The sequence below is a fragment of the Fundulus heteroclitus genome, unplaced genomic scaffold (genome assembly GCF_011125445.2).
Source record: "Fundulus heteroclitus isolate FHET01 unplaced genomic scaffold, MU-UCD_Fhet_4.1 scaffold_150, whole genome shotgun sequence".
Taxonomy (NCBI): Eukaryota; Metazoa; Chordata; class Actinopteri; order Cyprinodontiformes; family Fundulidae; genus Fundulus; species Fundulus heteroclitus.
The window spans coordinates 272,625-296,143 of NW_023396562.1; the positions used below are offsets into that span (position 1 = coordinate 272,625).

General features: G+C 41.2%; 1 long non-coding RNA gene across 1 annotated transcript; it reads right to left on the reverse strand.

The window, feature by feature from the left end:
• Positions 1 to 6,372: 6,372 nt before the first annotated feature.
• Positions 6,373 to 8,079, reverse strand: LOC118558721. The gene is made up of 3 exons (XR_004928446.1): positions 8,043 to 8,079; positions 6,572 to 6,649; positions 6,373 to 6,500 (listed from the first exon to the last, which is right to left on the reverse strand). It is a non-coding gene; the product is annotated as an uncharacterized LOC118558721 (long non-coding RNA).
• Between the last annotated feature and the right edge of the window lie 15,440 nt (positions 8,080 to 23,519).

Genomic DNA, 23,519 nt, shown 5'->3' on the forward strand with positions numbered 1-23,519 from the left:
AATTGTCCCCATGAAGTTATACCTCCAACTGTTTTACACATTAGAATCTAACTTTATATGGAAAAAGAGATTGGAGAGGTCCTCTGGATGGGTTCCTGTTGAAACTTTTTGTCTCTTCTCCGAGAGACCTCTTCATTCTGTAGAGTTGAAGATTAATTCATCATAATAAGCAGTCTCTTTGCATAGTGGATCAATGGGTTTAAATGTGACAATCAAAACTGGTTGTTAACCTGCAAGAGAGGATCATCAGGCTACCAACTGATTTTTTTGTGCTCTAATTGCCACTTATTGCTCCCAGGGGGCTGAGTCATGCTCCAAATAACAGGATTGTAAGAGGGGGACAATTTGACCCACAGTCCACATTCCTGTTTAAAGTGTAACACAACCTCGTGTAAAAGCACAAACTCGCCCCCAGACAAATTTGGATTTTCACCCCCCTCTTCACCTGAGGTTGAGGGAGGCTTTTATGGAGCCTAACAGGCTGGTGCTGCTGAGGCAGTGGAAGTCAGAATTTGTCCAATTATATTCAAGTTTCAAATATTAAAAAATTCTTTATTGCCACCCTGTGTTACCTTGGTGCAGTTTCTTTTTGGCCAGTCTGGCTAAGAGTACACATAAAAGACAAACAAACAAACAAGCAATGAACAAGGCTTACAGTGTTTTCTTCTCATTATAGTGTTCAAAGATGAAGATTCAAAGTTTGTGTCAGAGTCCGAGGGCTTTGGTATCAGTCCCTTTGGGAAGAGTTGAGCCATGTCGTGTACTAGTTGTTCCTCATGAGTCACAGATAACGAATAATGAGGTAATAAGGTGCAATGATTTGAGGCTTTATTTAAAGAAATGTGCATTTAGATATATAGATATAACAGTGGGGTGATTTTTAACATGTTGGACTGCATTATCCCATCAGTGGGTGATAGCCCTCACAGCTGTTTCTAAGTTTAATTGTTTTGGATTCAATGGTTCTGAAGCGTTTACCTGATGGGAGAGGGGCAAACAGTGCATTGCCTGGGTGGGTGGGATCAATGAAGATACGTTTGGCCCGTTTTCTTCTCTGCACTTAATTGCAAAGTATTCCAGGTCAGGTGAGCTTGGCTGCTGCAGAGTCCTGCGCTGCCTTCTTGGCTCATATATTATCATAACTATTTCCCGCTTTGTAATCCAGATGGGATCACAGAGAGCTTAGCTTATGCAGGATTAATTTACAATATGGAAAGTGAGAGTGGTTGATCCCCTTTCGGCTCTGTCTTTGCTATGACTGCTGGCGGGTTTAAGGACAAGGCAGCAGCTGTCTGAACATTGGTAAAACATTAAACATTTATTCGCTAGGCTGGATATTAATTACTAATACCTGCAACATAATTTTGCTTTGTCAAAACTCTTACATTAAATATCTGTAATTAGATTTTAGCTAGTCAAAACTCTAATTGCAAATATCTGTATTCAGTTTTGCCTACTAATACTCAAACTATTTTGTCATTCATGATTCGTTTGTCATCATATCTGTAATTCAATTTTGACTAGTCAGAATGACATTAGTTATGTCCTAAAGCAAAATTCATACTAGCCACAGTGACATTATGACTAGTCAGAATTATGCTATAGATAACTATAATGGTAATTCTGCATAATTCAACTTACTGATTAAATGTTAATAGGCTTGCCATTTTCTGTGAGCGTCAGAGCCACAGACATCAGTTTCTCCAAATTATGCCCCAAAAATTTCCGAACTAATAGCAATACAGTTTTGGAATTCAATGCAAAGCCTCTGTTTAACCCTAGGAGGGTTACTGGTGATTTTAGGCACAAAAGCAGGATTTCAACAGAAAGGCAGCTCATTGAAGTAGCTCTGTAACTTTGATTGAGATTTTTTCTTCTTCAAAATTTCATTCTTGCTTTTCTTGGAACAAATTGATTTTTTGGACAACTGATTTTTCTTGTATAGAATGTGTGCAGCTGGATTGATCTTTTCCAATCATAGGGTGGATTACAACAGGGACCAGCTGATTAACATAGCAAAAGCAGGAATAATACTACAACTGAAGCCAGAATTCCCTCAGCAGTTGAAAAGGAGGAGTTGTGGTTGCGGAGCAGGAGCAATAAGGACAGAGAGAAGGAGGAAGTTCAAACCATCTCTGGCATCCATCATCATGGGCAACGTGAGCTCATTAGCTAACAAGTTGGATGAACTTCAAGCCCATACAAGGACTCAGCAAGAGTATTGAGGATGCAATATTATGTGTTTTAGTGAGACGTGGTTGCAGGATCATATCGCTGACTTCAATGGCTTTCTGACTGTACAAGCCGACAGAGATTCGTGGCATGGGCAATGCGCTGTCCACCAGGGGGCGCCACGATTGGGGGTAGGGGGCGAGTGCACTGTTATGTGTATGCTAAAACCAATTTACACTAGTGCTGGTCGATATGGAAAAAAATCATATATCATGATATGGACTATTTTATAACACAATAACGATATATATCGCAATATGCCCCAATTAAGTACATTTTCAGCAAATCTCAGAAAAATATGACAAAACAACATAATTGTTTACTTTTTTCAAACTTTATTTTGAAGTGACATTTATAGAACTGTCACAAATTAGAAAAATAAATTGTAGTGCAGCAACATAAATACATAAAATGAGGCAGAGGTAGCGCTACAGTACCCTTCACATTTTTTTCTAAATCCTACAGGTTTTTAAATTAAATTACCAAAATAAATAAATCAAAGTGCACGAATGTTTAGTTTAAGTTTCTGAGTAGAAAAGCACACAGTTTTGAACGAAAGTTAGTTATAAGTTTCTGAAATATTTAACCTTGTAGTGCAAAGTTTGCATACCATAACGGCAATATAAATTATCGAAATTAAATAAATCCGGGTTGAATATAGCTATAAACTGTTTAAGCCATCAACCATCAAAAAAGTGCAAACATAAAGTATGTCTGATCTGGTCTGACATTGTCGACGTAGAAATGTTGTTTCTGTCGGATCTATAGGTTGAATGGGAGGAAGACAAATTGGTCAACTGTATTTGGCTTAAAACATGACCTCTTACATGTGACAATGTTCCCACTCACACTGAAGGCCCGTTCAGATGAAGAACTTGTAGCAGGAATGCACAAGTACTTCTTAACAAGCCTGCCCACTAATGGGACGTTTAACTCATGTTGTTTCCACCATCCCAGAGGGCCAGCCTATGAATCAGGCCCAGGTGTCTGAAGATACATGGAGAGCTCCAGTTCAATGGATGCTCTGATTGACTGAGAGCGGCTGGTATCTTGGCTTGCAGCTGGTGCCTTTTTGAAGTAGCTCCCCAAACTCTTCTTTTTCTTCTTTGTTGGATAAGGAAGGTCTGGATAATCTTCAGCAGCTGGTGGTGAAATGGAGGTGGCTGTTGTTTCTTCACTTTCAGGTGCCGGCGTTGCCATGTCCACTAGTTCTGCTGCAGCTCTCATCTTTATAAACTCCACCCTCTCCTCCTTCATATAGGCTCTCTTAAACCGTGGGTCAACAAATGTCGCCATGTCTAGAAGGTTGTTGGTGGTACAGTCATCATACTTTTTATTGAGGTACTTAAGGATACCCTCTTTGATTGCTTTTGAGAGCTCTGTGTCCCCACCTTTCTGGCTGAGTATTTCATTGTTGAAGAGGTGCAGCACTGGTTTCAGAAAAGATACGGTGATGTACTTCTCACCCGATAAAGCATCAATAAACTCGTACAGTGGACCCAGTGCCTTGTTCATGGACTCTAGTACTATCATATCTTGCCAGCTTGGCACCAGATTTCTTGCCTAAGTCAGATAACAAAGGAAATGGGTTACTTTCATCAGGAGGTGAATCTAGGCTGCAAACATAATCAGAATCCAAGGAATCAGTGTGCAATGTCCAGTTTCAATGTCTCACCTTCTTGTCTGCAAGAAGGACCTGTGACAGAGCTTTCTCCTGCTCCAGGAACCTCTGGATCATCTGCTGCCGTGAACCCCATCTTGTGGGGGTTTCAGTGATGAGCTGATGGGGAGGCAAGCCCAGCACTGCTTGAGCCTTGGCCAAATCACGTTTTCTCTTCCATGAGTTGGAGAATGCACTCACAACCTTTTTACAGACCCCAACTGCACGTTCCACAGCCTGCTTTGTAGATGCTGGTGTGAGAGCTTTCAAAGCGTTCTCTGTATAGATAAAATAAAAACTTATGTAATTTAATAACAAATGTGAATTTCAGGATATAAATTATAAATACATTTAATTTATAAAATCTAATTAAATCTGCACGCAACTCCTGTTATCCATTACGAGACCCACCGCCAGGATTACTCCATTAGCTGGGCGAAACCCTGTTCAGTATTAATGTGTTGTGTGTAGGCTGATCAAACATAAAACAGGATAAACAAACAAGTTAAATTTCACTAATATTTTGTTGTTGTAAGTTTAATTAAGAATCGTCATCGTCACCACTTGTTACCATGGTCAAATTATTTGAGAAAGACGCCAGCTCAAGAAGTACACAGATAACATAAAACACAGAAAAAACAGACACGCTCCCTCAGTGATGCACTCATGATCACACTAAATTACACCTAAATTACACTTACCAATAGCTAGCTGGAGACGGTGACCAAAGCATTGTAGCCGTTGCCATTCATTCAGTTCCATTGCAGTGATGTTGTTGGTAGCATTATCTGTGGTGACACAGACTAGGTGGCATTCTTGCAGCCCCCATGACTCCAGCGTATCTCTCAGACCTAGATAGATAAACACTTTTATTTATATATAAATAAATATTATGAATAGAATAAATATGCAGCAATAGCAAAATGACACAATTGCTGCTCCTGCAACATACCTTGGGCTAACATGGCTCCTGTGTGGTCATCTGGAAAGTAGGGAGTCTGTAAGCAGCGAGCGCAGAGGGTCCAGTCTTCACTGATGAAATGGATGGTTACACTCATATAGGCAAGGCAAGGCAAATTTATTTATATAGCACAATTCAGTACAGAGACAATGCAAAGTGCTGTCTATGATTAAAATATAGGAATAAAAGCAAGTAGGGATAGAATGTAGAAACAAAAACAAAACAAAAAAAACATTTGAATACAGTAAAACAGTTTATCTTGAACATTCAAAGGCAATTTTAAACAAATGTGTTTTTAATCTCAGGAACTCAGGCTTTCAGCACTTTTACAGTTTTCTGGAAGTTTGTTCCAGATAAGTGGAGCATAGGAACTAAATGCTGCTTCTCCGTGTTTAGTTTGTGTTCTAGGTATGCCGAGAAGGCTAGAGCCAGAAGACCTGAGTGGTCTGGAGGGTTTATACGCTGATAACAAGTCTGTGATGTATTTAGGTGCTAAGCCATTTAGGGATTTATAGACTAACAGAAGTATTTTAAAGTCTATTCTCTAAGATACAGGGAGCCAGTGTAATGACTTTAGAACTGGGGTGATGTGCTCTACTTTCTTAGTCTTAGTGAGGACGCGGGCAGCAGCGTTCTGGATCAGCTGCAGCGTTCTGATCCACTTTTTAGGCAGACCTGTGAAAACACCGTTGCAGTAATCAATTCTACTAAAAATAAACGCATGGATTAGTTTTTCCAGATACTGCTGAGACATTAGTCCTTTATTCCTGGAAATGTTCCTCAGGTGATAAACAGCCCACCTTGTAATTGTCTTTAGATGCTTTTGAAGGTTCAGGTCTGAGTCCATCACTACACCCAGGTTTCGGGCCTGATTAGTGGTTTTTAGCTGAAGCGACTGAAGCTGTGTGCTAACTTTTGATCTCTCCTCTATTGGTCCAAAAATTATTACTTCTGTTTTGTTTTTATTCAACTGAAGAAAATTTTGGCACATCCACGTATTGATTTCTTCTAGGCATTTACTCAGTGCTTGAAATAGTTTATAGTCACCTGGTGACATGGTGATGTAAAGCTGTGTGTCGTCTGCATAGTTATGGTAGCTGATGTTGTTATTTTTTATTATCTGAGCTAGAGGGAGCATGAAGATATTGAAGAGGAGGGGACCCAGGATGGACCCTTGGGGAACCCCACATGTGATATATAGGGTCTATAGTGCTAACATATAGGGCTGCGTCACCCTGCTTGTCCACAGGTCTGTTGTCAAGGCGTAATGTACCACGTTGCAAACCTCCTTTTCTACTTTGGCCCGGCATGCGTCATATAAGCGAAGCAACTCCACTTGGGTGAAGTGCTTGCAACTGGGCATAACGTACCTCGGGTCAAGGACTTTGACAAGCTCTTGAAAGCTCTCCTTCTCAACTTCGTACACGGGGACCATGCCTTTACATATGTATTGCGCAATGGCAACTGTGATTTGTTTATGTCGCTGAGAAGTTTTCTCCTTGTCATGGTTTTCAGATGACGAGTCCACATGCAGATACGATCGGGAAGCAAGGCACAGTTTTAAGATGTTTATTTAGGAAACAGGCCGGTATAACGGACGGGACTACAGGCAACTTCGGCAGGGTCAGAACGTCACGGCTGGAGAGACTGCAAAGAGAAGGAGAGTAAGTGACTCTGAAAGGTGAACCAGGAGAACTACTAGAAGCTGCGCTGCTTACCATAAAGCTGGGCGGACCTAACCGGGGAGAAGTAGCGCCGAGGGAACTCTGTGATCCTACTCTGTTGGTGTTAGGCGGCTAGTGGCAGAGGGCGGCAGATGTTACTGGTGAGGGATCCAGAGCGAGCCTACTCGGCAGTGGGTGACAGATGGATTGACCAGAGTGAGAGAAGAGCCAGCAGAATCCGGGAGGGGGAATCTCAGGCCCCGCTGGGTAACATCCAGGGAGTATGAGGGGAGCGCCAGAGCAAAATCTGAGCAGGAGGATTCTGTAGCTCTGTTTCTTCGGACAAGACGTCAATACAGGTGAGTGCATCCAAGCACCAAAAACTGTGACAAAAACAGGGAGATCCAAAATTAGTCAAAGTTCAAAGACGAAAAGGAGTTGGGTCATAGGCCACATCGTACCACGACTGGTTAAGGCTCTGGCGTCTTCCATCTGTCAGCGCTCTGCTTAAGAAGCCAGAGGAAGCCGCCTGCAACGAGCTGCAGGTGTGGGCCACGCCCCCTCAGCCAACTAGGCACACCTGAGAAGTAGAATTAGAGCAGAACAACACAGAGAACCCTGACACTCCTACGGGGTGCATCGTGCTAACGACTCCGTTATCTTCGGCTGGCTATGATTTTTATTTTTGCAACTTCCTCCTACTGTTTCACAACTTGCTTTATCTCACACTTTTTGGATCCTTATGTATTCTTTTTTTGTGGTTCTTCTTTAAGTGATAGAAGAGGTTTGTCGTGTTGCCGTTGGGTGAGGGAACAGTCTTGTGGCATAGTTTGCAAATGACCGTTGTCTGCTCTGTGTCGGGCTTCTTAAATCCAAAATGCAACGAAATCACAGACGTACCCCCTCGTTTTGGTAAAAGTGCTTCATCTTGGGTTGGCGGCGTAGCTGTCTGTTTGTTGCGACCACGGGTTTAAGACTTCAGCCTCCTGCGTCTCCATCTCTCAGCTCTCATGAGTTAAGTAACGTAAAGCATGTCGCAAAACTCGCGTGTGAGTCAAAAGCTGTAAAGCAGCGTAATGTCGCAAAACCACAAGACGGCGCTTCTTAGTGAATTAAAAATAAATAAATCTTGTTTATCACTTATAAACTGTGTGTAGGCTACATGACTACACTAATACGTTCGTCGTAGTCTACATTGGGAAATATTTGCTTAAATACAAGATAAAATGGTGTTAGAAACGATAGAATACAATTAGCACTGTAGACACTTTTCTATCGTCCGTACGATATGTATCGTCCTATCGCCCAGCCCTAATTGACACTATTAGTTGTCATAATAAGCTCACATCAATAATACTGTCGGGGTTCAGTTTTTGTCTGCCTCATCCTGCACATTTTCCAGCACTTTCCACAGCACTTTCCATGGCTGGTCCCATCCAGCCTAGTTCTCTCTCTCTCAATGTCACCTGCCACCACTAATCAAGCCGGACTCAATCCACCTGTTAACACCCCTACACAAACCCACCTCAGTTTGCTCTTCCCCACCGGATCGTCTTCTCCCAACTGCTATCGACACCTCTCAACACTCTCCTTCCTGTTGCTAGCTTTCATGCACCAGCCTTCTTCCCTCATCCTGACCGCCTTCCTTTGTCCCTCGCCGTTTGCCTCGCCGTCTTCTTTGCCACACACCAGCTTGCTTCTGCATCTTCACAACCGCCTGCCTCGGCTCCTTCACGTCTGTGAAGGTCCAGCTCTGCAGTGTCCGCCAGCTCTGGCCATCATCATTCATCTGCTCCAGCCTGGTACAGTTCACTGGTCTCCTTCATTAATCTGCTCATAACAAAACTCTTTGTGTGGCTGAATTCGGGTTCACCAATCCCAGTACCTGACAGGTACTGTATAGCAAAGCCTATTTAATAAAAATAGTAACTCCGACCCCCCCCACTGATTGGTTGGACGTGAACCCAGATAGCAACAATGTCTAAACGACCAAAACTTTCTGCTGCCCATGTAGTGAACGGACTCTACGGACCCAGTATTTGAACCAGACAAACGGTGTTTGATTTGTAACAGTTTATTCAAAACTGAACTGCACTGTCTGCATCAGCGTCACGTTTATCTGATAGTGAGTAATGTTCACAAACGTGATGGTCACTAACCTTTTCTCTGTGCTTAGTCCAGGGAGAGTCACGAGGGGAAGTTCCAGCCGGCTGGCTGCCGGGCGAGGGCTGCTGCCGCATCTCAGGAAGTTCTCGTGCGGAACTCTAGCAGACGGACGGTGGTCAGAGGGCAAGCAGAGGGTCAGAACCATGGAGACGATCATAGGCAGGATGATCAGGAGGACAAACCAGAAGCCGATGTCGGCTGACAAGATCTGAGGTCAGACCCAGGTGATCAAATGTCCAATGAAGCGACAGAGGGAAATCCAGGACGAGGTGGGGGCACAGTTCCAGGTTCAGTACACAAGCAGGCTTACGATCAGAGCGGGGTCAGGCAGTCTTGGATGTCAGGTAGCAGGTCCGGTCCGGTACACAAGCAGTCCGAGCAGGCAGGGGCCAGGCAGGTGGTCGCAGCGGGCAGAAGTCAGGTAGATCAAACAGGCAGTTAGGTCAGGAAGGGATCAGGCAGGCTCAGAGGTTGAAAAGCAGAACAGGTCAGGAAACAGGCGATCAGGAATCAGGATACAGAATGCTAGAATAAGTCTCACCGGAAGGCTTGAAATAATCTGGCACTGATGTCTGGTCTGAAGGCTGATTATATAGTGACAGGAGCAGGTGGATCAGATGAGTGGTGATGAGAAACGGGGCGGAGCAGAGCAGGTGTGTAGAGTGAGTACTCAGACTTGCATCAGTGCCAAGATCATGACAGCCCAGGGATAGAACAAAAGAAAACAAGAGGACAAAGACAGAGGTACAGTGAAGATGATGTGATGTATTTATCTGTATGTTGTTGAACAACAGTGAATTTTAGCCCAACCTTGTTTGGCTAACAACACGGTTTACTACTCAATAACTAGCATTAGCTCATTTTAACGTCAGTTAATGTGATGGAGCGGTCTAACAGCTGTCATGGAAAAAAAGTAATACTCCCACCTTACACTACTCAGGGTGATTTGTAAAGATTAAATCTATTCAGGAGGTGTTTACATCTGCCTGCATTTTTATTTTTATTTATTATTGGTCAGCTAACGTTTGCTCCGCTTGTCAGTCAAAATGCTATTCCCCAGTACATTAGAGTTGTATGTTTAAGTGTGTTTATAGTGTCAATCTTTACATCTATGTTAAAGTGCACATCAAGAATGTTCATTCCTCATAACTCAGCATTCCCATATTATACTGCAGTTTACTGCTTCTTTGCATTCTGCTAATCAGTATTTGACTGTATTTAGCAGAATCTTGTTTTGTAATTTGCAGAATAAAATCGAATCTAATTTGCATATCAGACAAAAATTGCCTTCTATATTAGACATGTGTGGCATAGTGAAAGTCATGCACTTCTTAAGTTTAAATTTTACTCTTGGAATTATCTTTTATTATTAACTCTAACACCCAACAATGTCACTGATTCATCAACCCCACTCCTGAAAATCCTGGTCCATCTACAACCATGGCAGCTTCATCAACATCAAACAATCCTCCTGTTGCCTCCACCTCAGAACAACCCGGTGATGTAGCATTAGGAATAAAGGCTGCTCCAGCAGACCCTGCTGACTGGACATCTCCTCTAGCTGACAAGATACGAAAAGGGTTAGTTCATAGAGGTCCATTTCAAACTGAAAACACCTTCACTTTTCCTAAACAAAAGGATGGACGAAGGTGTCAACATGAGTATTTTAAGAGGCATTTAGTGAACGGGGAAAAAAATTAGAATACTCAAAAATGGCCGATAGCTTGCACTTCTTCTGCTGCTAATTTTTTTCCAAAAAAGATCAACAGGGAAGGACCAAAAGACAGGGAAAATGCCAGCTACTTGCTCAAGGTACATGAGGATAGCCATGAGCATAATGCTCACATGGCAACATAGAAGGACTTGAAGGTCCGTTTTACAAAGGGGCTCAATAGATATATATAATATTATATAATAATGTTTTACATCGATTGGTGGCAATAATTCAGTCCTTAGCTTTATTGGGGTACACAGACATTAAATAAACCAGACAATGGCAACTTTATGAAAGAGGTGGAGCTTATGGCCAAATCTGATCCAATAATGAAGCAGCATGTCAGTAGGGTGGAAAGTGGAGCTGGCAGTCACATACATTATCTGGGCAAAACAATCCAAAATGAACTGATAGACTCCATTAGTTCAAAAATAATATAAATTATTGTAATAGAGATCAAAACATTCAAGTATTTCTCGATCATTTAGGATTGCACCCCTGATCTGAGTCACAAGAAACAGCTCTCTGTCATAATCAGGATAGTGCCGCTAGAAGATATACCACAGGTTACCAAGCATTTCTTGGGCTTTCTTGTTGAGGAGTCAAGAGGAGAAAGTTTGTCAACCTTTATCTTAAAAAAGCTAGAGGACCATAACATCCCCTTGTAATGATTTTATGTGTGAACCTGATATTCAAACCCGACACAGTTACATTTTAAAAAGGTTTATTGGAGGGGATGACTACTGGCAGGATGAAGTAGACAAACAGAACCAGACTGACCATGGGTAGCAGGCAGTGCCTGGCCTGACCAGATGCAGACAGAACCTGACTTGATCAGATGCAAGCTGAAACAGACTTAACCAGATGTGGACTGAACCAGACTTGACCTGATGCAGGATGAACCAGACTTGACCACATGCAGGCAGAAGGCTCAGCAAATCTTTGAATCAACAGAGCAGATAACACAGCAGTGCACAGTAGACAAGATGAGATGATCTGGCAGGTTGGCTGAGGCAGGTATATATGGGGAGCATGACAGGTGATCCAAGTCTTATTGAGTCTACTTTCCAAGTCTACGTAGAGGTAGCACATGAAGCTGTTCAGGTGCTGAGTGGCTGGAAGATGACAGAACTAATTGGATGATGACTGGTGACTGGGAGGTGACTGAGCTGATATAATAATAACTCGTGGCTGATGGCTGAGAGGCGTGGAACTATAAACAGTCCAGAATAATCCAAAAATAAGCCTAAAAACCCAAAATCATGACACCCCTTTGAGGACTACAAACATGCCATCATGAAGGGAGAAAAATAAAGGTGTACAGGCAAGGTTTCTTCAGCTGAACTCTAGAGCTTTTTTTGTCCCATGTGGTGCCCACACCTTAAATCTGGTAGTAGCAGATGCTGCAAAAACTCACTAGATGATCTTGGCTACTTTGGGCATTTAACAAAGTTATTCAGGCTCTTCTCAGCCTCCACACATAAGTGTGATGTTCTCCTAAAACATGTTAAAACCACTCTGAAATCATGGGCCAAGACCAGATGGGAGAGAGGATAAAAAACATTGAGGCAGTAAAGTATCTGGTTGGGGAAAGTCAGATGCAGAGATGGACAAGAAGCAGAATACAGAGAGCTGGTGGACTGCTTTGTGGCATGGTGTGGAAACGATGATCTCATCTTGAATGCGAACAAGACAAAGGGGATGATTGTAGATTTCAGGAGAAACAAGATTGGATCAAACCCAATTTCCATCATGGAAATGCGTCAGTGTTCATCTAGACAACAAACTGTACTGGATACTCAACAGTGAAGCTATCTACAAGAAAGGACAGAGCAGATAGTACTTTTGACCACCGCTGGCGGTGGTCAGAGGGCCCGGTGGCGTGGCAGCCTTGCCTCTAGCAGCTGTGGCATGGCAGCCTTGCCTCTAGCAGCTGTGGCAGCCTTGCCTCTAGCAGCTGTGGCTACTAACATAGCTCACCACCATCTGGGTGTGATCGTGTGTGAATGGATGAATGACTGACTGTAGTGTGAAGCGCTTTGGAATTCGTCAAGACTAGTTAAAGCGCTATACAAGTACAAGCCGTTTTCGGTAGGGATGGCTCTCTCTCTCTCTCTCCTCCTCCAACACATGCTCTCCCACCCCCCGAAGCCACATGTTGCGACGGGAGAACTGCTACGTTGTCCTCCTTTCTCTCTGTCCACCAAGCTCCCCGCCTCAGCTGGCTCTTTCAAACTGCACCTGGACTTCTGCTATCTCTCTGCTTTATGCTCTTTTGGCGCTAAGCTCAAGTATTTCTGTAAAAGAAAAGGTGTTTTCCCTCTTACACTAGCTAGCGGATGCTATACTTTAAAATCACACTGATAAACACATTGCTTCTTACCTGGCTCTGGATGGGCATCATTCCTCTGCATTTTAGTTCCTAGACCTGTTCCTGACTCAACCTCAGTTTAAAAAAATATTTGCTAATAAAATCCCTCAAGCCTTTGGTGTCATCTTCTGTTTTTCTCTTTTCTTTTCTGTGCTCCTGTGATTCTTAGTTTGCAGCGGAACATATTTTTAAAGTTGCAGCTAGCCATTGTCTTAATGGCCAAACCATTTGAGTTGTGTTTTAAGGTTAGTACAAACTTTATTTCCATGAGGCTTTTAAACACTAATGGGACCTTGATGTTTTTTTTCTCCGTGATCTGCTTATTACACTGAAATATGACCAAATGTCCATTTAAACAAGCTCCCAGATGTCTGTTAGCAATTGCTAATTCCAATAGCCAGGGCTCTCAACACTCACACAATGACTGTATGACACACAGTCATTGTGTGAGCGATTTGCAGCTGGTCAATGGAAGTCCTCTAGTCAAGGTTGGACAGAGGCTGCCCACTAGTTTAGTGGGTGAAAGCGCAGGTTTGCTGAAGTGCCTGACTTCTATTCAGACGTGGGTAGATTTTAGGAAGAGATTTCTCACCCATTATACCCGAAGCCTTTCATTTAGTTGGTCGACCTCGTGGAGGACAAATAAAAAATAATAAAGAAAAAAATAAAAGGAAAATGGGTCTGGAAGCAGAGTAGTCCGTATAATGGGTCAAAGGCGGAGTTTCCAGGGTCAAGCCTTGCCCCAGGGTGAGACGTTCGATTTCATGCTGAAATAGTAGGGGCCCGAAAGCATGACATGCATAAATTATTGGATTAAACATGCAGATTTCCCACATAGGGATTAATTTAATATTGCAGTACTGCTACTAAATAATAAAAATAAATAAAAAAGAAAAAAGGGAAAATTTAATAAACTGAATAAAAATGGAAACGGAAACGGAGCTAAAAGGGCGTGGCACCAGGGAAGCGTTTACATGGGGACCAACTAGGGGCACTTCCATTATGGATAAAAGTGTTCTGAACTGCTAATATCGATGTATAACTTTTAAAAAATGGATAAGCGTCCAGGTGTCTGCAAGACAAAGAGTTGTATTCTTGCGGGGCTGAAGCGTAAAACCGTGTGTGGATGAAACAGTCGGTGTCGCAAACACCGCACTTTTTAAAGTAAGCGGGAACTTAACATACTGAACTTAACATCTTTTGGCATTGGCTCGAGTCTAGACGTTTTAAAAAAAATATGAAAAAACACAGATCTGTGTGAGATCAGGCCTGCATGTGTTTGTCTGAATGTCATCGTTTGTATGTAACTGTATGTATGTATCGTATGTAACTAAACGTTCGTCTGTGTGAAGTAATTCAGTTCAAATTATAAATATCATGGTTTCAAAAATGCTAATTTGTTTTGGGAGACTTTTTAAGCATATGTAAGCATGAACTATGTTAACTAAAAAGCTAAAGAAGGAAAAGAGAGACTTCAATAGCATAAAGTTTGTTTTTTCCCCACATTAAATGCCCGGCCTAAAGTAAATTGATACAACAATTAGATTAACATGGCTTGAACGAAAATATTTCAGCTTCGTTAGGAAATTGGAACTGGTAATAAGCCGTACATAAAAGCTTGTTGGGTTTACTCCACTACAGAATTAGGCAGATATGCTATCATTTGGTTTTGAGCCCTAAAGTAAAATAAAATTACTGAGATTTTATTGCTTGTAACAATAATGATTCATCACAAACCAGTCCATTTGAAAGAAGTTTAGATATACATGATCTTTGATTTAAGTAGATGTAAAACAACTGTGCGTTGGCTTTGAGCAAAACTGTATGGAACTAAATATGGTTGCTTTTCAAAGGGTTTTCTATTCATTTATTTTTTTTACTTAGAATTTGAATGCAGCTAAAGAGGAATTTTGAAGAGCGTCAAAATATCAGAAGGCCATATTAAACGCATCATCAGTTACAAAATCATCTGATGTTATCTAGTTATTTTGAGCTGAGGTGAACCTCAGAGGGACAGTTTAAACTGAAACAGGACAAAAGATATGATAAACAAATCTGACCATGATGTAAACATCTGAATGTTTATGGCAAGACTGGATCTTGCCATAAACCTTAAAGTATATCAGAAAAATAAAATGAAGCCAGCTTCTGAAGGGTTAAGTTCTAATTCTAATCTTGGTTTGTTTTGGGCAGTCTTCTCAATGTGCTGAATTAACGGGGAAACTTATCATTTTATAGAAAAACACTAGAAGCTCAAAAAACTAAAAGAGAAAATCATTGCTTTAAAATTTCACCCTCGACCAATTGGGATTTGGAAAGTTATATATAAATAAAAGTATTGCAAGCAGTAAATGTACATGGTCAAAGGACCAGAAGGATATCAAAAGTTTGTAATAAGTCAATAATCTATGTCATATTGGAAAAAACATAACTGTGGTCCCTGGGAGACATTGTTTTTTTGGTTATTTCTTTGTTTCTTTCTTCTGGAGATGTTTTGAACAGAGTTTTAAAGGAAATGTGTGGAATAGATCTACCTTCCCAGGATCAGACAAAGACATCACGTTAAAATGACACTAAGAGGACAAGGGTTTTTACTGCACACTACTAACACTTTTGTTTTCTCTGAGTTATTGCTTTCAGACTAAAGGAGACACCACCTTTCTGCCAACAGAAGACTCTGAGAAGACAGTTCTAGCAGTACGGTAAGGAGTCATAATCAGATTTGGACACTAAATTATGCAAAGTTTTAACCAATTTATGCCAGGAGATCTTCCAGTGGAGAAAGGTGGTGTCTTAAAAATGTTTGTTGCTTTACCGTTGTCAGGGTTCTCTGTGTCTTGCTGCTCTAACTCTACTCCTCAGGTGTGTCTAGTTGGCTGAGGAGGCGTGGCCCACACCTGCAGCTCGTTGCAGGCAGCTTCCTCTGGCTTCTTAAGCAGAGCGCTGACAGATGCCAGAGCCTTAACCAGTCGTGGTACGACGTGGCCTCTGTCCCAACTCTCGGAAACCAGCTTGTGAGTTTTTTGCTCTTCGTTTTGACTAATTTTTGGATCTCTCTGTTTTGCCTCAGATTTTTGGTGCTTGGATGCACTCACCTGTCTTGACGTCTCGTCCGAAGAAACAGACCAGCAGAACCTGTCTGCTCAGATTTTGCTCTGGCTCTCCCCTCATACTTCCTGGAAGTTACACAGTGAGGCCTGAGATCCCCTCTCCCGGGTTCTGTTGGTTCTGTGTTCACTCTGGTCAATCCATCTGTCAACCGCTGCCGATGAGGCTCGCTCAGGATTCCTCGCCAGCTACATCAGCCGCCCTCAGCCACTAGCCGCCTATCTCCAGCAGAGTAGAATCATAGAGTTCTCCTGACGCTACTTCTCCCTGGTTAGGTCCGCCCAGCCCAATAGTAAGCAGCGCCACTTCTAGCAATTCTCCGGGTTCTCCTTTCAGAGTTACTCACTCCCTCTCTCTTGCAGACTCTCCAGCTGTGACGTTCTGACCCAGCCGATTCACCTGTAGTTCTGTCCGTAGATCTGCCTGTTTCCAAAATAAACATCTTAAAACTGTGCATTGCCTCCCGTTCGTATCTGCATGTGGACTCGTCACCTGAAAACCATGACAACCGTCATTATACAGTTTTATCTTTCTGCGTCTTTTCTTTGCAAAGAAACCTGGTCAATATGATAGAAATGTGCTAACAGAGAGATTTTAGTCTCTTTTTAGACATTCTGAGATGCGAGTGAATACCAAAACAGTGCTGCAGTGACATGGGGGCTGACCCTTAGGACAAGGAGAAAAGGTGATGTCATTGACTTCAGCCTGATCCAGTTTTGATTTTGGCAGAGGAAATCTTTGTTTTATTTTATCTTTTTTTATTATTTCATTATAATTTGTTTTAGTTTTATTTCTTTCTTTTATGTTTGTCATTTTAGAGGGAAGACTGTGGTTAAAATGTTTGTTTGTGACTGCTTTACTGTAATTTCTTTTCAACCTATGGAGCTATCTTTAGGAAAAAATGCTGGCGGCGTCCGTTTCTGCTTTCAGGGATGAAGGCTGGGCTTCTTGGATGAGTGCTCTCGCTGTAGGGATGTGGCGGCTGATTTGAAATGCAGGCTTGGTACCATAAAGGACTCTGAATATGGACAACCGGCAGTGGGCAAAAACAACAGTCTTGTCAGCAGCAGAGGCAAAAGATGAGTTTCGCAACTTCCTGCATTTCACTTCAGATTGTCTTGTACACAATTAAAACAAAACACATATGTAAAGGTGAAAACTTTTAAAGAAGCAACTTGATGGAATCATAGAGCAACCTAATAAATTAAGTGGGTATTATATCAACAGTTGAATAAATAAATAAATTAATTAGTTTTCACTATATAAGCAGAATAACCTGAACCTTTAAACTACCTGCTTATGTGAGGGATATTGCGAACACCGCATTTAAAGAACATCTTAAAGTAAGTCTGACTTACTGTAAAGACTGTAAAATTAGCATAATTTCTCTTTCTACTAACTAACATTGGTATATTGGGGATTAAAGCACCAGCGTAAAACTGTTTACCTACAATATTTATGGAGATTTAATATCTCTCGACTCAGACACAAATAACTCAATAGTTCTTTGTAACCACATGTTACAACATCAGGGGAAAAAGACATAAAACTGAGTTTTGCTAACTGTTAACCTAGAGGGCTTTTCGATCAGGATAATTTAATGGTTATCCTCTTACATACAGAAAAGATGTAAGATCAATTTAATTAGATTAAATTATGGGGACGTTTTGGATCTGGTCAGGATTGCTGGGGGGCTGTGATGATAAAAGGGTAACAGCTTGAAGGTGATATCAATAAATGAAGGAGAACACAGAGAGGTTCACAGGTAAGCAATGGATTTACAGTTGAGGGTTAAAGTACTAAGCTTTGAGGAAGAGTGGGACATATGTAGGTGATGTAATAGGTTTAAATAAAAATAAATGTTTACAAAGGATGTGTGTGAGGATGTGGCCAGGTGCAGCAATGAATATGTGACAGGCCGATGTGTAGATAGAGGACAAGAAGAGGGCAGACAGCATGAGGAAGAACAAGCTGATGGCAGACAACAGGAACAGACTGAGGAAGATAAGGTTGAAATGGTAAAAGGGTAGCAGAAAGTGCCCTTAGCCATCACCTTTTAAAGCTGAATCAACCTAATGCTAAATGTATTGTTAAACAGACCTGTCCAAAATATACTCTTAGCTTTCAAAACCAATGGTATTAAAAGTTCCCATGGCTTCACGTGAGAAGTGCTGTTCAGGGTGTGTTGTGCTTATATTGCACAAAGGCATTTCAGTCTGCAACATCTCCTGTTGTCAAAAATTCTGACCCAGCATTCATTTTGTCAGGCTTTAAAAACTGGAAAAAGGCACTTGAGCAGTTTTCTGTGGATAAGAGTTCAGGAGCTCATAAAACAGCTGTAACTACACATCACTATGAAGACCAGACAGTACAAGTTGAGCTAACTAGCTTGGGTGTAAAACAGCAGGTGGAAGCAAGGGCCTACCTTTTAAAAAAATCATTGGTGGAGTGCAGGTGTTGTCTAGGCAGGGCTTAGCTCTTAGGGGACATGAAAATGGTGAGGGAAACCTTTACCAAGTGCTGAAATACAAAGCAGGGGGTGATCCCTGTCTAACCAGGTGGTTGGCAGGTGGTAAAAAAGATGTTTTTTTCTTTGTTTTTTTTTTTTTACCTCTGCTACCATTCAGAATAAATTACTCTCTCTCTGTTTGGCAGCTCTAGTGTTCAGAATGTTATTTAAAATATCTGTTCCTTTCCACATCTGCAGTACTCCATCGTGATAGTGTCAGGAATCAGAGACAGAGGACCCTGAATTCAGCCAGACAAGCAGAGGTTGAAAAAAAATAATCAAAGGGAGGTGGTGACTGAAATGAACTGAACTGATTGGTTAGTGACTGATGACAAGGGAGTGGCAGGCAAATGGACTGGGAGGAGAAAGTGAGCTGGTAGATTGGTAGCAGGTGAACTGAGCTCATCACTGAGAAGTTAAGTGCAAAACAGAATGTGTCAAAGCACTTCTTTGGTATGGACTTTTATATCCTGCAAAGCTGAGAGTGACTTTCAGAGGAAACAATGTTCACAGATGCGAAGGAAGACCACAGGTTCGCAAAGCTCCATTTTGTCATGGGCAGAGACGAGGCAAGCGGCCCCGTGGCCCCGTGCAGATGGGGAGTGGCCGTGTCACCACAGACATGTATACGTAGACGCCCCGTCGTCGGGTGAGAGGGGTGCCGACAGAGCGGCCATCTTAGGTCAGACCAAGCTGCAGTGAAAGTTAGCAAAATTCCAAAGGAAGTCCCAGGAAGCCTGACTTTTACTCTGTTTATGGATGCGCAAATAAAAGGACACTACGAACCAGATCCTGGGGAATTACCTTCCATAAGTAAGATTTTATGATAGATAATCTTCATGCTTTACAGTTACAGTACATTAAACATTGTTTTTATATTTTATATATATATATATATATATATATATATATTGAAAGAGAGAGAGAGATTTATGTGTGTACAATGTGTGTGTTTATTAGATTAATATGTAACTGCAAAATATGTAAGTGCGTGTACATTTTTCATCCAGTTTGACTTCAGTTTAAATAGTTTTGGTTCTGAATAAATATGTGTAATCTGTCTGAAAGGTCACAATCACTGTGAACATATGATTAAAATGAGATCTGAGCTGCCTCCTATTCATTCTGACAACTGTCTGATCTGTGGTGTGACCCAAGATGGCCGCCCTGTAGGCACGTCAGCCTAGCGTCCGGCAGCGTCCAATGGGGCGTCTACGTATATAATGTCTATGCGTGTCACTACCCGATCCGTATCGGTAGCACGATCCGTTCCATCAGCTCATTTGCGCACGCGCAAGCAGAATAACTTTGCCACCAAAATAATGTAGTTACTGAAATGATTCTAGCTCAGTTTTTCACCTGATCACCTCCTCCCTACTGATCACCGTCACCTGCAACTAATTCCCTGCTCTAATTACTCCTGTCAGCCCATCCCTATATAAGCACTCCTCTTTCAGTTTGTCTTTGCTGGTTAGTCTGATCTCCAAGACTCTGCACTCCCTCAATCACCAGATGTCCAGCTTCCCTCACGCTCTCCAGCCTGTGCACTCCTCGCCAGCCAGTCTGCTACCTCACGCCATCCCAGGTTAGTGGATCCTGCCTCCCACTCACCTCTTTACTTTGTGTTCCAGTTTTCCCTCCTGTCTCGATCCACCAGCACGTCCTGGCTCTCACCCTGACGCACCACAGTCCTCCTTCACATCCTGGTCCCTGTTCCGACGCACCACCTGTCCCACTTCCTCAGCACGCTTTGGACCCAGCTCCGGAGCTAATCAGGCTCGTTCTGTCAGTGCTCCTGCATCCCGTCTGCGGTGGCTCTGAGGACCACCGTACCCGTCTGCCTGCTTAACCTCCACCATCTCCAGTCTTCTTCTGCCCGGTCCTGATCTAAGATTTTTCTGAAAGAAATTGATGCGTTTTACATTGTCTCCATTGTATTGCTTGACATCATCATCGGATATGCTCAGAAGTCTGGAAATATATCATTGCGTAACGTTATGTCTGAATGCACTCTATTAGTTTTATTTTTTGTTCAAACAGGACTGGGAAAAAAATATTTTCATCCTTAATTAAAAGGTGAATTTTGTTATACAGATAATCTTATTTTTTATTAGAAAGTTAAAACTGTCTTAAGAGTTTAGCGCCCTCTGGTGTACAAATCATAAACAAGAGAAGACCCATCATTAAAGTAGCCGCATTGTTTATTTTTTACAAAAACCGAACAGGGAATAGAACAAAGAACACATAACAAAGCCAAGGCATACTTTATTAAAATGTATTTATTAAGTACAAAATGCACAAATACATATGCAAATCAAATATCCATCCATCCATCCATTTTCCAAACCGCTTAATCCCTCATGGGGTCGCGTGGGTTGCTGGTGCCTATCTCCAGCGTTCACCGGGCGAGAGGCGGGGTACACCCTGGACAGGTCACCAGTCTGTCGCAAATCAAATAAATGATAAAAAAAAACTGAAGAATATTCTTAGTAAAATACGTTTCTATACTCCTAAACATATTTATAGCTGGGGGGGTTTTATGTACTTTAACCACAACTGGGAAACATTTTTGCTATAAAAAAACCTAAAAAAACAATGTATTTTTATGTATTTCTGTTGTTTAAATTTTTAGAATATGCAATATTTACGCAAATACAAAGATATACAAAAAGAAACCCCCACCCCAAAAAAGATAAAAGAATAAAAAAGTAAGAAAACAAAATATTATCGGAAGTTATTCTGTTTGCGCGTGTGCAAATGAGCTGATGGAACGGATCTTGCTACCGGTACGCATCGGGTAGTGACATGTCGGATCTGTTGGACTCTGCCCTGATGTTTACCCAGCTAAGTTTACATAATGTTTAGAATGTTAATTTTGGTTACACAATTACCTGCCTTAAGGTTCGTTGGTTTAGTGCTTAAATTTTATACCCCTGGAGAGCTTTTCTCAATTTCTAATTAGGAGTTAATAGTAAGGGAAGTTGTTAGTTGAGTAGGTTAATGTCCCTTTGTTGTTTGAGTGTTACTCTTAATTTAATTTTTCTGTTTATCTTTTTCTTAGAGGGGTTGCGCCTTACTTTGCAGGCTCTTCTTAGTATAGGCAAGACAGTAATTATTTTGTTTGATGGGGTGGGACTTTAATATGATGTATAATTATCTCTTTTACATTTATGAGAACCTCTATATTTTTGTTTGTTCTACGCTGAGTTATGCAAGTTAATACAACACATACAAAGAGGGGCGGACAAGTTACCTTGGTCACATGGAATGTTAAAGGTTTGAATAATCCTGTTAAGAGGGGTAAAATATTAGCACACCTAAAGACATTGTCCAGTGATGTAATTTTCCCTCAGGACACCCATCTTAATAAGAATGAGCACATAAAACTGAGATGCAGGTGGACAGGGTAAGCTTATCATTCTACTTGTGCAGTGAGAGCTAGAGACGTGTCAATATTATTCAAGAAAGGTACACCATTTACTCATAAATCAACCATATCCGACAGGGAAGGCAGATGGGGAGTGGCCGTATCACTCCCCATATTAGTTGGAGAATTGTACTCTGTTCCCATAACTCTAACAAACATATATGACCCCAACATAGACTCTCTACTTTTTTACAAACATGTTTTAGGCCAAATACCTGACATTTCGCTGACTAATCTCATCATTGGAGGGGACCTGAACCTTGTTTTAGATCCATACTTAGATCGCTCGTTAACACATAGAACGGCAGTCTCTAAGGCTAGTATTTGCCTTAAGGAATACCTAAATAATTCTAATTTGTTTGATAGCTGGAGGATTTTTAATCCACAAAGGAGAGCCTATTCATTCTACTCAAATGTTCACAATTTGTACACACAGATTGATTATTTAATGTTGGATACAAAATTATTGCCATATACTACTGAAGTAAAATATCACAATATAGCAATTTCAGACCACACCCCTCTTTCTCTAGAGTTACATCTAGATAATTTTTTAACCAAAATGAAAGAACATGGACATTAGACCCACAACTGTTGAAGGAGCCAGGATTCTGTAAATTTATCAGAGAGCAGATTACTTTTTTCTTTGAAATGAATTACCTTCCAGGAATGTCCCCCCTCAATACTGTGGGAAAATATGAAGGCATATTTAAGAGGCGGCATTATATCTTTTCGAGCAGCAAGGAGGAAAAAGAACTGTGCAGAGTTGGTGGATTTAGAGCACCAAATTAAGCGGCTTGACAAGGATAACGCTACACACCCCTCTACAGAAACTCATAAAAAATTATTTCATTGAGGTACAAATATAATCAATTATTGTCAGATCACATTACTAGATCTTTCATTTTTACTCAACAGAAATATTTAGAATTTGGGGAAAAACCTCATAAATCATTAGCTAGACAATTAAGGAAAATGGAAAGTGATCGTACAATCAATAAAATGAAATCAGAAAATGGAGAAATTTTAACCTCACACAACGACATTAATCATAGATTTAAACAGTTTTCTGAATCATTGTATTCATCCAACGCTGTAAAAAGCGATTTAATTACACTGAAGTTTTTAGATAGTTGTAATCTCCAATCTTTAACTCAGGATGACAAGAGCTCTCTGAATGCAAACCTCTCATGCATAGATATTCAGGTTGCTATTAAATCAATAAAAAGGGGGAAAATGGCTGGTCCTGATGGATATCATGGGGAATTTTCTAAAGAATTTAGTGACTTTTATCACCTAATTTGCTAAAAATGTACACCCAAGAAAATTCAGATAATATCCTACCGCCTACTATGAGAGAAGCCACTATAATACTAATGCCAAAAAAGGATACGGACCCTGAAGAAGTGGGTAATTACAGGCCAGTATCACTGTTACCCTATGTTCAAAAGATACTAGCCAAAATTCTAGCTAATAGGTTGACTTTATTGATAGATAAATTCATTAATCCCGATCAGACGGCTTTTATACTAAATAGACACTCCTTTTTCAATTTGCGACGTCTTTATAATGTTATTTACTCTCAAAGGGAGGAAACTTCTGATTTGGCTGTCCTTTCCCTCGATGCAGAAAAGGCCTTTGACCAAATAGGCCCTACCTTTTTGCAACTCTAAGAAGATATAATCTTGGTGAACACTTTAAAAAAGG